Source organism: Podarcis muralis, chromosome 1 (genome assembly GCF_964188315.1).
Source record: "Podarcis muralis chromosome 1, rPodMur119.hap1.1, whole genome shotgun sequence".
NCBI lineage: Eukaryota > Metazoa > Chordata > Lepidosauria > Squamata > Lacertidae > Podarcis > Podarcis muralis.
In genome coordinates, this window is record NC_135655.1 from 10,265,479 (window position 1) to 10,277,892 (window position 12,414).

At 46.1% G+C, this 12,414-nt stretch overlaps 1 protein-coding gene across 1 annotated transcript in view; it reads right to left on the reverse strand.

Moving 5' to 3' along the window:
* KCNH5 (potassium voltage-gated channel subfamily H member 5) overlaps positions 1-12,414 on the reverse strand; it is a 197,375-nt gene that overhangs the window by 137,386 nt on the left and 47,575 nt on the right. The gene's annotated exons all lie outside the window — the stretch shown is intronic.

Consider the following 12,414-nt stretch of genomic DNA (forward strand, 5'->3'; position numbering starts at 1 on the left):
CACAGAGAGAGACATTTCAAGTTGAGCGACTTATAAAGAGCTTAGCCCCTAAAGCCCCATGAGCTCTTTAATCCTTCTTTTCTGGTGTTAATGTTAGCAGCGTACATATTCAAGGATCCCCACTCTTCATTCAGAGAGATTTCATTTCAAGGTAAATGATTAAGTGCACTTACGCTTATAAATGCACCGCTGCTACAAAGCTCTAGTGGCCTTCCTTTGGAAAGCCAAATTTGGGGCCAGCCTAAGGAATGAGCAATGTGATCTCAGAGCCAGAATTTACATATAGCTGGGAGACTTGAGCTCACTTTGGTTATTACTGCTGTGATGCAGCAATTTAAGTAGATTGAGTGCTGCACCATAAGCACTGCTCTCCATTGTCGTGTGGCTCATTTGGGCTGCTCTAGTGTTCAACTGATACTTTAGTACCAGGGAATCTCCAGTACATGCGGAGCACAGAAGCATCTGCTGAGATGGGAGCAGAAAAACTGAATGTCCCATGAATTCAGTGGGCAGTCGGGGGTCCCTTCTAGGAGAAGGAACACTTTGCTGTTGCGTTGCTCATAGCCAGCCTAGATTATTGTTTAATGCCATACAGTTGGTTGAAAATATGGCAGCAAGCTTTTTCTGACTGCAACGAGCACATCACACCAGTGGCAGAAGTAGCAGTGCTGCACCAGAAAAAGTATCCAGCATCGTTTCCCTTCAACCATTTTCCACCAATGACTGAGAAGACCAGGAGACTTTGATTTTGAGCTAGTGTGGTGTAGCTGATCTTGGGCCTGTCACTCGCCTTCTCTCAGCATAACATACCTCGCAGGGTTGTTGAAATTATAAATGTGCTCCCAGTTCTGCATTTTTAAAGCTAGTTGCCCAGAAAGCTAATCTCTAAGCCACAAGAAATGTTCTCCAGTTAGGTTGTAGCTAGATGCTCACAGCCTAATACACAACCTATTTTTTTTTAAACCAGTATGTCAGTTTCAGTCTTCCTAGCCTCTGCCATGCTTTGCTCCCCTTTCTTCTTCTGAGTCTTCTTTTCCCTTACAAACTCTTCCTTCCAGCCACCAACTCTTGCCTTCATTCTTCTCTTTGCCCCAACCCCCCTTTTCCTGGGCTTCCTGCATTCCCAGGACTTTTGTCTTCTTTGCCCCTCTCCTTGCCTTTCCTTCCATTGACTTCACTCTCCCCATTTTTTCCTACCCGACTCTTTCTTTCTTCCTGCCCTGCTCTCTCTGAGGCCCTGAGCTGCTCAGCCAACGGCAACAAGAGGTCCTCTGCCCACTCTTCCCTAACTTCACAGCAGCTCATTCAGCAGCGCGGATTCCCTTTGCGCACTGCAATGTGGATTATTCCCTGTCTCCCCCTCTTCTTCCCATGCTGCATCTGGATTACCATTCTGGAGATGCTCCAGGCATTATGCCGTTTTCCTCCTCTACCAATTCCCTGCTGTGTACAGCAGCAAATGTTACAAATCAGCTTTGCTGCCGTCAGCTTTCTTCTAAGCCGGCGTCCAAAAGGATTACTTCATTTCCCTTGTTTCCTGAGCAAAACTCCCTTCTCTTTTCTGCCGCCACACCACTCCTCGTGGCCCAATACCGAGGGGAAACAAGGGATCATCAATGCTCCCCTGTGACATTTCAGAGGCCAAATGAGCCTTCAATTTAAAGCCGTCAGTTGCTAGCATGTCTCTCTCACATAGGATTTGAAATTAAATATTGTGCAACCAACATCTGTTTCCCCATTAACATATACAGTGCATTTGAGGGAGGGAGGTGTCTGAGAAGGGTAATTCAAATTAAATATCCTATAGCTTAAATGCTCGGTTATAAATCTTACATAAACTGAGACACTCTAAACAAATGCTTCAGGCTCACTTCACCCCCAGGCTACCTCTGCAAACTTTTTGCGGTCTCTCTCTGGGGGATTGCCTAAGAGCAACTTGTACAAACTAAATTTTCCTTTCCCTCTGGCTCTCCATAGAATATTCATCCCATCCCCTCTTTTTAAGTATTCTCCACCCCACGCCAGCTTAGCACTGGAAGATCGTAGACTTCTGAACACCCAACGGCATTAAGAGTTGCATGAAATCAGAAGACACACATCACTGGGAATGGTGCCTCTTTCACTAGATCGTTCCACTTTGTTTTTAGAGTTAAGGAAGCCACAGGTTCAGTCTCAGAATGAGAGGGGCTCCTGTGTCATAGTGATGAAGGCAAGGGGGTGTTGGTCCCACTTACAGGAAAAGTTGCATCTGCTGAAATTCAAGGAAGGGATGTAGCTCAGTGGTACAACATCTGCTTTGCATGCAGAGTGTTTCTGGTTAAATCCCTGGCATCTCCTAGTAAGACTGGGGAAACTATATGAAGACCTGGAAAGGCACTGCCTCTGTGTAGGCAATATTTAGAACATGGGTAAGCAAACTAAGGCCCAGGGGCCAGATCCGGCCCAATCGCCTTCTAAATCTGGCCCACGGATGGTCCGGGAATCAACGTGTTTTTACATGAGTAGAATGTGTCCTTTTATTTAAAATACATCTCTGGGTTATTTGTGGGGCATAGGAATTCATTCATATAATTTTTTCAAAAGATAGTCCGGCCCCCCACAAGGTCTGAGGGACAGTGGATCGGCCCCCTGCTGAAAAACTTTGCTGACCCCTGAGCTAGAAGGACCAATGGTCAGACTGGGTGTGAGGCCACTTCCTTCGATGTACCACTGAAGGAACAGGTTACCCAAACCTGACTGTGTAGTCACCCCAACTAGGCCCCAAACCTCCCAAATTCTTTCTTTGAGGATCCATTAGCTAAAATCCATTAGCTTGAGTTGTATAACACAAACCAGCTGAATAAACAAAGCCTTCTCCTTTATCAGTCCATGAAGGCATAATAGATGGCCTTGTCAGTTCCAAGTGGAGACGGGATGGTGCATCCAACTTAACTTACCGGTTGTAACTATCCTGACCACGCTGACGCACAGACAGGCCAGGAGTGCCAGATAAGAGTACAGAAACAATTTCTACTCATGCTCAAGGATGCAAACTTACATGTACAAACTCATGAGGCTGGATTCCTGGGGCAGGGGAAAGGGGACCTAAAGGGAAAATAGGCTGTATGTAACTGCTCTTTAGGTGTGCTTGCTGTGACTGATCACACAGTACCTTTCTGCTATCCTAGGAAGCAGAAATAAACTCTTTCTCTGTACCAACCCTCGGTGTCCATTGGCTCCTTCCTCCCTCCCTCCCGGGAGCAACGCTCATCCTACCCATGGGAAAGGTCTGAAAGGCTACACCACATCCTGATGTACCACAATAAAAGGAGCTTCTGGAGACATTGCTGGAGCCCAACTCCCATCAGCCAGCATGGTCTATGATCAGGAATGGTGGGAGCTGGAGTTCAGCAACACCTGGAGAACCACAGGTTCTCCATCCATGGCATAAATATTTATTCCACTCAGAATTCATTGCCCTTTGCTATAGCATACAGGAATAAATGCTCATAAACTTTCCAGTCAAGGGCTTAAGCAGAGGTAGCACTTTCTCAGGAAGCTATAGGAAATGGGAGTACTTCAGAGCTAATTGTGTTGGTTTTCCATTTGCAAGGCTTGTCATGGTTTTCACAGGGAACATTAATACACTGAGGTCTTCTGAGCTGCTGCTGAGGAAATGAAGCAAGCTACATGTACATCCATCAAATCAGCAACAGGAGCCAGTTTCCCTGAGAACTGGTCTCCTGTATCCTAATCAGGCTTCGTAAGTTGCTGTTCACCTGGTGGCAAGCAGAAACTTCCTTCAGACAACCAGGCAAGGAAGCCAGGGCTTCCCAATACATTTTGCTGCCTGCAGCAAAGCAACAAATACACACACACACACACAGTCAAGATACGTAATGTCCAAGGCCAATCAAGTTATTTTGGCACCTGAGGCAGATAATCCCACAAGTCACTCCACCATTCCCCGGCAGTAAAAATGCAATGATGATAAATTAAATAACTAGCCCTTTCACAAGACCCCCCCCCCCCAAAAAAAAATCGGGTTCCAAAGGCACCAGCCTCACTCTGTCTAACGATAGGGCCAGCTTTGGATTCATTTATTTCGATTACTTGTGCCTTTTGCACAAGTGACAGGGTGGTTTGCCAAAAAAAAAAAAAAAAACAGGCAAATCAGATAAAAGGAATACACACAATCAAGGAATAGCACAATCCTTAAAATAACATTTGCATAACAAATCTCCAAATAGCAATTACCAGTACCAGCAGCCGAAACAAATCCATTTGTTTAATCAGATGTTTCCTCCTACTAATGCCCAGCAGAAAGGGTGAGCCTTAACCAGCTGCCTAATGGGTATAAGGAGACAGGGCCAGACACACCTCAGTAGGGAGGGAGTGCCACATGCGGGGGGCCACCACTGAAAAGGCCCTTCTCTGGGCTTCCAAATCTTGTATCTGCTTGGACAACCAAGTAGATCTCATCTTCTGATCTTAATGCACAGGCAGGTAGTATGGGATAAGGTGTATTTTCAGATAGTTGGATGCTTTATAGAAAGATGTGATATTCAACCTTTTCTGGGTGGGATTGCACTCCCCCTAAAGGATCAAGTATGTAGTCTGGGATCCTTTTAACCCACCTTTGTTTGTGGAGGTACACACTGTGGGCTGTAAGAATCAGGTGCAGTCAAACACAACATTGCTAGAGTAGACATGAAGGTTGTCCCAGTCCTCCAGCCAGAACTTCCTGCTTTCCAGGACTGAGACGAAACTTCCTATGTGTAACTTGAGATGGGCGTGGCCTCTCCTGAAGTAAAAAGAACCAGAACCACAGGCTGGCGACCATCTAGTCTCTATCGATGCCATCTTAATGACAGCACTACTAAAACGCAACCTTGGCTCCAGGCCAAGAGAAGAAAAGGGGGGCTTTCTCCCATAAGGAGATCGTCACCACATTTAAACTATGTTCTAACCTTTTAAGTCTGCCTTCTGGGAACCTTTGTGTGAACAGATGATTACTTGTGAGTAAACCTTTTATACTTTACAGAAGACTGTGTAGCATCTTATTTTAGGAGGGATTAAACAGGGAAAATACCAGGAAATGTTTACAGAGACTCTAACGAGTCTGAGGAAGCTATCTGCTGTGCGTGTGTTTAAAAAGGGGAATGTTAAATCTGCTGATTTTGTTGAACTTGTAAAGACAAGTTGGGATAGGATATCTTAGACAATATATCCTCCCCCGCATTCCTAAACATTCCCACTCTATGACAGGGAAGACCTTTGACTAGACTAGGTCTTCTTTTCTGATACATTTCAACATTCAGCTTTTTCTCTCCAGCCGCCACACTCATCCCGGTCAAGCATATATGTAACAGCTAGGAACCACGAGCCATCAAGGCTCTTTAACAAAAACTCTTCTAGTCATCAAAAGCTGCTGAGCAATTATTTTCAGCTTCCTCCAGAACTTTGTGGCCCAAGACGCTTTGCTACCTCAAGAGCAGCACCTGTTCCCCCCCCCCCTTATGTTTGAGGTGATACTTTTAAACATCGCAGCAACATTTAGGCATCAATTTCTTCCTTCTCCTAGCCCTCTGAATTCTGCCACCTGAAGCAGCCTGATCCACTTCATTGCATGGTAGGGCTGTGCCCTTTTCCAGAACATCGCCTGTCCACTACTGGTCATTAGGAAGCAAGAGAAATGCTCTCTGCATTTGGCACCACGCATCATTTCTGTGAAAATATTCATCCACACAGTTCTGCTGTCTTCCTCATAGTTCTTCTGTCTTACACCTAATCTCTCATTTACCATGTCAATGTAGCTCTCCATTGCTATGTGGATTTGGTTTTTTCCTCCTCCTTGTACTGTTTGCAGTACTTGTCGGATTGTCCAAATTCCTCTAAGCTCTCTATTATCTTCTTGTCTCAGCATCTTCCGGCAGGTAAACCTACATCTCCTTGCTGGCATCAAAATCACTGCAGAACTTCCCTTCTGAATCTAAGTACTGTACTCAAATCCCATTTCCTCCATACGACGGAGCCACGATTCTCCATTTCTCTATAGCTAGAAAACATTGTGCACCAGATAGTGAGGAGTCTTCAAAAGTGTGTTGACCTAAATTTCCTTCCAAAGATATGATAGCTCCATTTGCCACTGCAGCACTTAGCGAAAGGGTTGCCATTCCCTAAAGGTCAAGGTAAATGACCCCGGACAGTTAAGAGTCCAGTCATGAATGACTCTGGGGTTGCGGCGCTCATCTCGCTTTACAGGCCGAGCGAGCCAGCGTTTCTCCGCTCCACAGACAATTTTTCTGGGTCATGTGGCCAGCATGACTAAGCTGCTTCTGGCACAACGGAACACTGACACCAGAACAGCGCACAGAAATGCCATTTACCTTCCTGCCAGAGTGGTACCTATTTATCTACTTGCACTGGCTTGCTTTCAAACTGTTAGGTTGGCAGGAGCTGGGACACAGCAATGGGAGCTCACCCCGTCACAGGGATTCGAACTGCCGACCTTTTGATCGGCAAGCCCAAGAAGCTCAGTGGTTTAGACCACAGCCTTCCCCTACCCCACCCCGAATGCCATTCTCTGCTGGTGGTGCCACGATGGCAGGGTCTTAGCGGTGGCAGTTCCTCATCTGTGGAATACAGTTCCTGGTGAGGTGTGTCTGTCTCCCTCATTTCTAACATTTGGGTGGAATTGCGGGGGGGGGGGGGGGAGAGAGAATCCTGTTCACTCATGGCTGAAAAATACTGCTCCTAGCAATGTTGAAATTATTTCTCTATTGTGGCCTTTGATCTTTCTATTTAGAAAAGGTATTAACTGTTTGGTCAAAAGGCCCTCCAAACTGTCTACAAATAAAATTATGGCTAAGACATGGCTAAAATCCACAGATCAATGGAAAACAAATACAGTGGTACCTCAGGTTAAGTGCTTAATTCGTTCCGGAGGTCCGTTCTTAACCTGAAACTGTTCTTAACCTGAAGCGCCACTTTAGCTAATGGGGCCTCCTGCTGCTGCTGCTGTGCTGCCGGAGCACAATTTCTGTTCTCATCCTGAAGCAAAGTTCTTAACCTGAAGCACTATTTCTGGGTTAGCGGAGTCTGTAACCTGAAGCGAATGTAACCTGAAGGGTATGTAACCCGAGGTACCACTGTATGCATCATTATTATTCATAGAAACATGGAATTGTAGAGTTGGGCGCAGAGCGTCATCTAGTCCTTGCAATGCAGGAATCACTGCCAAAGAACCCTGATGGAATCCAAACTTTCTTTAAAAACCTCCGAGGAAGGAGAGTCCACCGCCTTCCAAACTAGTCAGTTCCACTTGTTGTTGTCACCATTGCCATCACCAACACTCAGCATTAAGAACAAATATAAAATTGTTTGTGTGTTCAGTTGTGTTTTAGAAACCCTGCAAATTATATTGCTTTGCGGTTTAATTGTTTGCTGTACTAGGCTCCTCTGAGAGGAAGGGAAGGACAGAACCTTAATAGACAAATGCAAAAATAAATAAATAAAACTGTTGTGTGTCCATTGTGGAGTCAATATATGAGGAAAGAGACCCTGCTTTTTAGCTGTGCTTCCTAATCACAAGACTACACCAGCTCACCAGAGGGTTGTGCATTGGCTGAGTCATAGCCTGCCACTATTTTCCGGTGGGATTCACACAAATTACCAGGAAATTCAGCTTGCACAATTACAGTTGATTGCACAAAAACCCCTCCCCCTAAATAATCAGATTTTTCTTTGATAAGGAAACTGAGGAGGAAACACGTGGGATGACCCATACTTTGATGCAACGTCATCTAACCTCCCCGCAAATCAGAGTGGAGGTTTGTTAAATAGTCAACGTTCTCTAATCTCCCTGCAAACTAATCAGGATGAAGGCTCAATAAACGAGTCGCCAGGAAGCACCCATGATACAAGTCATATAAACCCCTACAATTCTAGGATGCAAACTCTGAATTCACCTCCAGGGACGGTGTTTCCACACTATGGATTTCCCCCCATCCCTGCTTTCCTTCCTTCCTTTCCCCAAATTCTGTTTATTTGTAGCTGTGTGCGTATGTTTGCATGCCTTTTGTAGACTAGAACAGAAGAGTTAGTTAAGCAATGCAGCCCTAGCAGTAACAAAAAGGCAGCTGCCAATGGAAACATCACAGGCTGCCAAAAGATGAATATGTATTTAGAATTATCCCCACAACAACAGATTGTGTTGCTTTGTACAACACGACTGCGGATTCTGGGCATTGTTGCAGTACAAATATTATGCAAGGTGTGGAGGGAGTGGATAGAGAGAAGTCTCTCTCTCCCCGTATCTCATAATACGAAAACCTAACACCATCCAACGAAGCCGAACATTTGCCGCTTCAGCACAGAAAAAGGAGGCTCTTTCCCACACAGCATATTAGTCAAACTGTGGGATTTGCTCCACAAAAGGCAGCGATGGCCACCAATTTAGATGGCTTGAAAAGAGACGAATTCATGGAGGAGATTGGCTATCAATGGCTACTAGTCACAATGGTCAGGGGAAAACAAGGCTGTCCAGGGTCGTAAAGCCTGCAGAGAGAATAATTTGGTGCACTCTTCCCACCTTGGATCAAATCTATGCTTCCAGGTGCCATAAGAAAGCTGCACAGATAGTGCAGGATAGTGCACACCAGTGGCGTAGCGTGGGTTGTCAGCACCGGGGGCAAGGCAAGTAATTTGCACCCCCTAACCCATGGATTTGCACCCCCTAACCCGTGGATTTGCGCCCCCTAACCCTAACCCCCAGATGTTGCGCCCGGTGCAGCCGGGCCCCCCTGCACCCCCCACGCTACGCCACTGGTGCGCACCCTATGATCTCTTTCAGCTTCTGCCTTCTGGAAGAAGGTACAGGGTTATAAAGACTAGGACTAGCTGCCTGAGAAACAGTTTCTATCCAAATGCGATTTTGGTTTTAAACGCAGTGTAAGGCAGTCTGGGTACACTGGGACACGGGTGGCGCTGTGGGTTAAACCACAGAGCCTAGGCTTGCCGATCAGAAGGTCAGCGGTTCGAATTCCCGCGACAGGGTGAGCTCCCGTCGCTCTGTCCCAGCTCCTGCCAACCTAGCAGTTCGAAAGCACATCAAAGTGCAAGTAGATAAATAGGTACCGCTCCGGCGGGAAGGTAAATGGTGTTTCCGTGCGCTGCTCTGGTTCGCCAGAAGCGGCTTAGTCATGCTGGCCACAGGACCCGGAAGCTGTACGCCAGCTCCCTCGGCCAGTAAAGCGAGATGAGTGCCGCAACCCCAGAGTCGGCCACGAATGGATCTAATGGTCAGGGGTCCCTTTATCCTTTACCTTTAAGGTAGTCTTTATGTGAGTATATTGTATTTAATTATGGGGTATCAGAGTTTTTAGGGGCTAACCAGGCTGGGATAGCTGGGATAGCAGGCTTGTGGGTTTTTGAATGTCTGGTGTAGATTTTTTCAATTTCGTTGTTCTGTATGGGACAATGACAATAAAGATTATCGTATTGTACCATAATGAAAGGTTCTCCAAGTGTCCCTGTTTTCCAGGAACAGTTAGGGGGTTCACATAAGCCTTCCTGGTTTCTGATACAATCCCAGAATGTCCCTCTTTTCCTTAGGACGTCCCTATTTTCCTCAGAGAAATGTTGGAGGGCATGGAGTTATGCGACCCTTGAGCCAAGGAGATAAGTAACAATCCACCAACCAATCAATCTCCTTTATTGGCTTAGATAAGTAATTATGCAACCTTTAAAAGACATATGAAGGCAGCCCTGTATAGGGAAGGTTTTTTTTAAAATGTTTAATTATGTTTTCATATATGTTGGAAGCCACGCAGAGTGGCTGGGGCAACCCAGTCAGATGGGTGGGGTATAAAAATAAAAATGGAATAGGATGCCCCTGTTTTCTCTGGAGGGATGTTGGAGGGTATGCAATGGCTATGTTCAGCTTCCACTGTCAGATGCAGTAAGTGCCTTTGAATTCCAGTTACTGGAAACTGCAGGAAGAGCTGTGTGTCATTGAGCTGAGGTCCTGTTTGTGACCTTCCCGTGGGCATCTGGTTGGCCATTGTGAGAACAAGATAAGAACATAAGAAGGGTCTGCTGGATCAGGCCAATGGACCACCTAGTCCAGCATCCTGTTCTCACAGTAGCCAACTCAATGCCACCGACCTTCTATGCAAGGTGGACATAGACGGGAGAGATGGGCCATTGGCATAATCTTCTGGGGAGTAGGATGCTGAGCTAGATGCTGAGCTGTTCTGACAAACAGACACTTTATGTGCAATGGGTGGGGTGGGAAATATCCAACATTGTGTCCATGGGTGAAGGGCTGAGAGGGAAATGCCTTGTTAATTGCAGGAATTCCCCCTATGACTATGAAATCCCCGTCATTGGTACGATCAGTGCAGGTTCTCGCCCTCAGCGCAACACTGCATTTCCTATATCACCAACTCCCAAGGGACTGCTATCTCCTCCCAGTATAAAAAAAACTAGCAGTGATCTACCCATTGTCATTGCCAAGAGAATGCCCTGAGTTATTGAGCTTATTTTGGGGGGACCCCATCCAGAATCACTTATATTAATACTGCGATCGGCCAAAAACACCCCCACGACTGAACAGTAGATCACAATTGACCCATTGGACATGCCTGCCCTACGTCAAAGATGGAGGAGCCTTTTTTCCAGTTGAGGGGCCAGACTCCTCTATGGTCAATTTTCAGGGCACTGTATGCCCGTGGTGGGTGGGACCTGAGGGAAAAGTGGGTGGAGCAACAGGGTACAGCCACACACCTTACCCCATCCTGCAGCCATGCAGGGTCACAGCTCAAGGACACACTCCGGGCAGGGAAAAGCACCCAGGGAGGGCAAAGAGGGAGGTCACCAAGCGGTGTGGCTTGGGAAGAGACCCAGATGCCAGATAAAAAGGCCAGGATCTGTCCCCGTAGACCTGAGATTCCCAGCTTCAGCTCGAAGTAGAATCATAGAGTTAGAAGGGATCCCTAGTCCAATCCCCTGCAATGCAGGAATCTCAGCTAAAGCATCCATGACAGATGGCCATCCAACGTCTGCTTAAAAACCTCCCAGGAAGGAGAGTCCATCACCTCTCGAGGGAAACATCATGGATCTGTTTCTTGGTCGCATGTCTTGGTCACCCTTCAAGAATAATTCTTGCTGTTGTTTGAAAGAGCAAGTTTTCTCGACATGGGCAAAATCTGGTGCCGATAAGCAATGCTAAAATTTTAGCTCAGGCCTCAAGGGTGGGCATTAAAAATGGAACGTTACTTGACTGGGTGAATTAATGCCTTATGTTGAGGAGATGATGCATCTTCATTTAGAAAGAAGACTTCTTAATTTGGCATATTATTTACTCTTTGTCCTGCTCGTGTGTCAAGCTTGACATCTGTAGTGTTATAATGAATGCTTAAATAATATGCTTATTAAAAGCCTTTGTCTGTGGGCCTGACTGCTGTTGTTTTCGTGTTGATCGGCTTTTAGCTGTTTTCATTTTAATTCCAGATTTAGATATTAGAGTGAGGCAAGCTTCATCAGACTTTATTCTGAATATCTGTTCCCTCCAACCAGCAGGTAAAGCTACCTTATTTTGCCGCTTTTGACTTGTTTAACCTGGTGTTCCATCTAAAATTAATATCCTGCTTTGCTAATATAAGAATTAACAGTGTCTCTGCTATTCTTTCTCCCCAAGAACCTGCCTTGTTTCATTCTGTTGACAGATCTTGAGAATTGCTGGATTTTACATTTTTTTAAAAGGGGAATCAGCCACTGGCCCAGTCTTCAAATAACACTAAACTATGGTTTGGCAGAAACAAGCAAACACAAGGGTTCATTGAGAAGACCAGCCACTGGGCTCTTCCCTCAGTGCTGCTGTTGCCATGTTACACGGGACTAAGCAATGGTTTGGCTAAGTGTTACATCTGAAACCAAGTTCATAGTTTGTCTTCCCCATGAAAAAAGAAAACCAAGAGCAAACCTTGGCTACAGTTCACAGCTTGTCTGGAGTGAGACCACCCACAAACCTGGGAATAGATGTAAGGCTTAACCAAACCATGGCTTAGCCCCGGATAGTGCAGCAGCAGGTGGAGTGGAGGAATAGAGCAGCAGCTGCTGTCTTTGCTCTGGGAACCTATTTGTTTGTGCTAAGCCATTGTTTAGCTATGCATTGGGTTAAACCACAGAACCTAGGACTTGCCGATCAGAAGGTTGGCAGTTCGAATCCCCGCGATGGGGTGAGCTCCCGTTGCTCGGTCCCTGCTCCTGCCAACCTAGCAGTTCGAAAGCAAGTCAAAGTGCAAGTAGATAAATAGGAACCGCTCTGGCAGGAAGGTAAACAGTGTTTCCGTGTGCTGCTCTGGTTTGCCAGAAGCGGCTTAGTCATGCTGGCCACATGACCCGGAAACTGTACTCCGGCTCCCTTAGCCA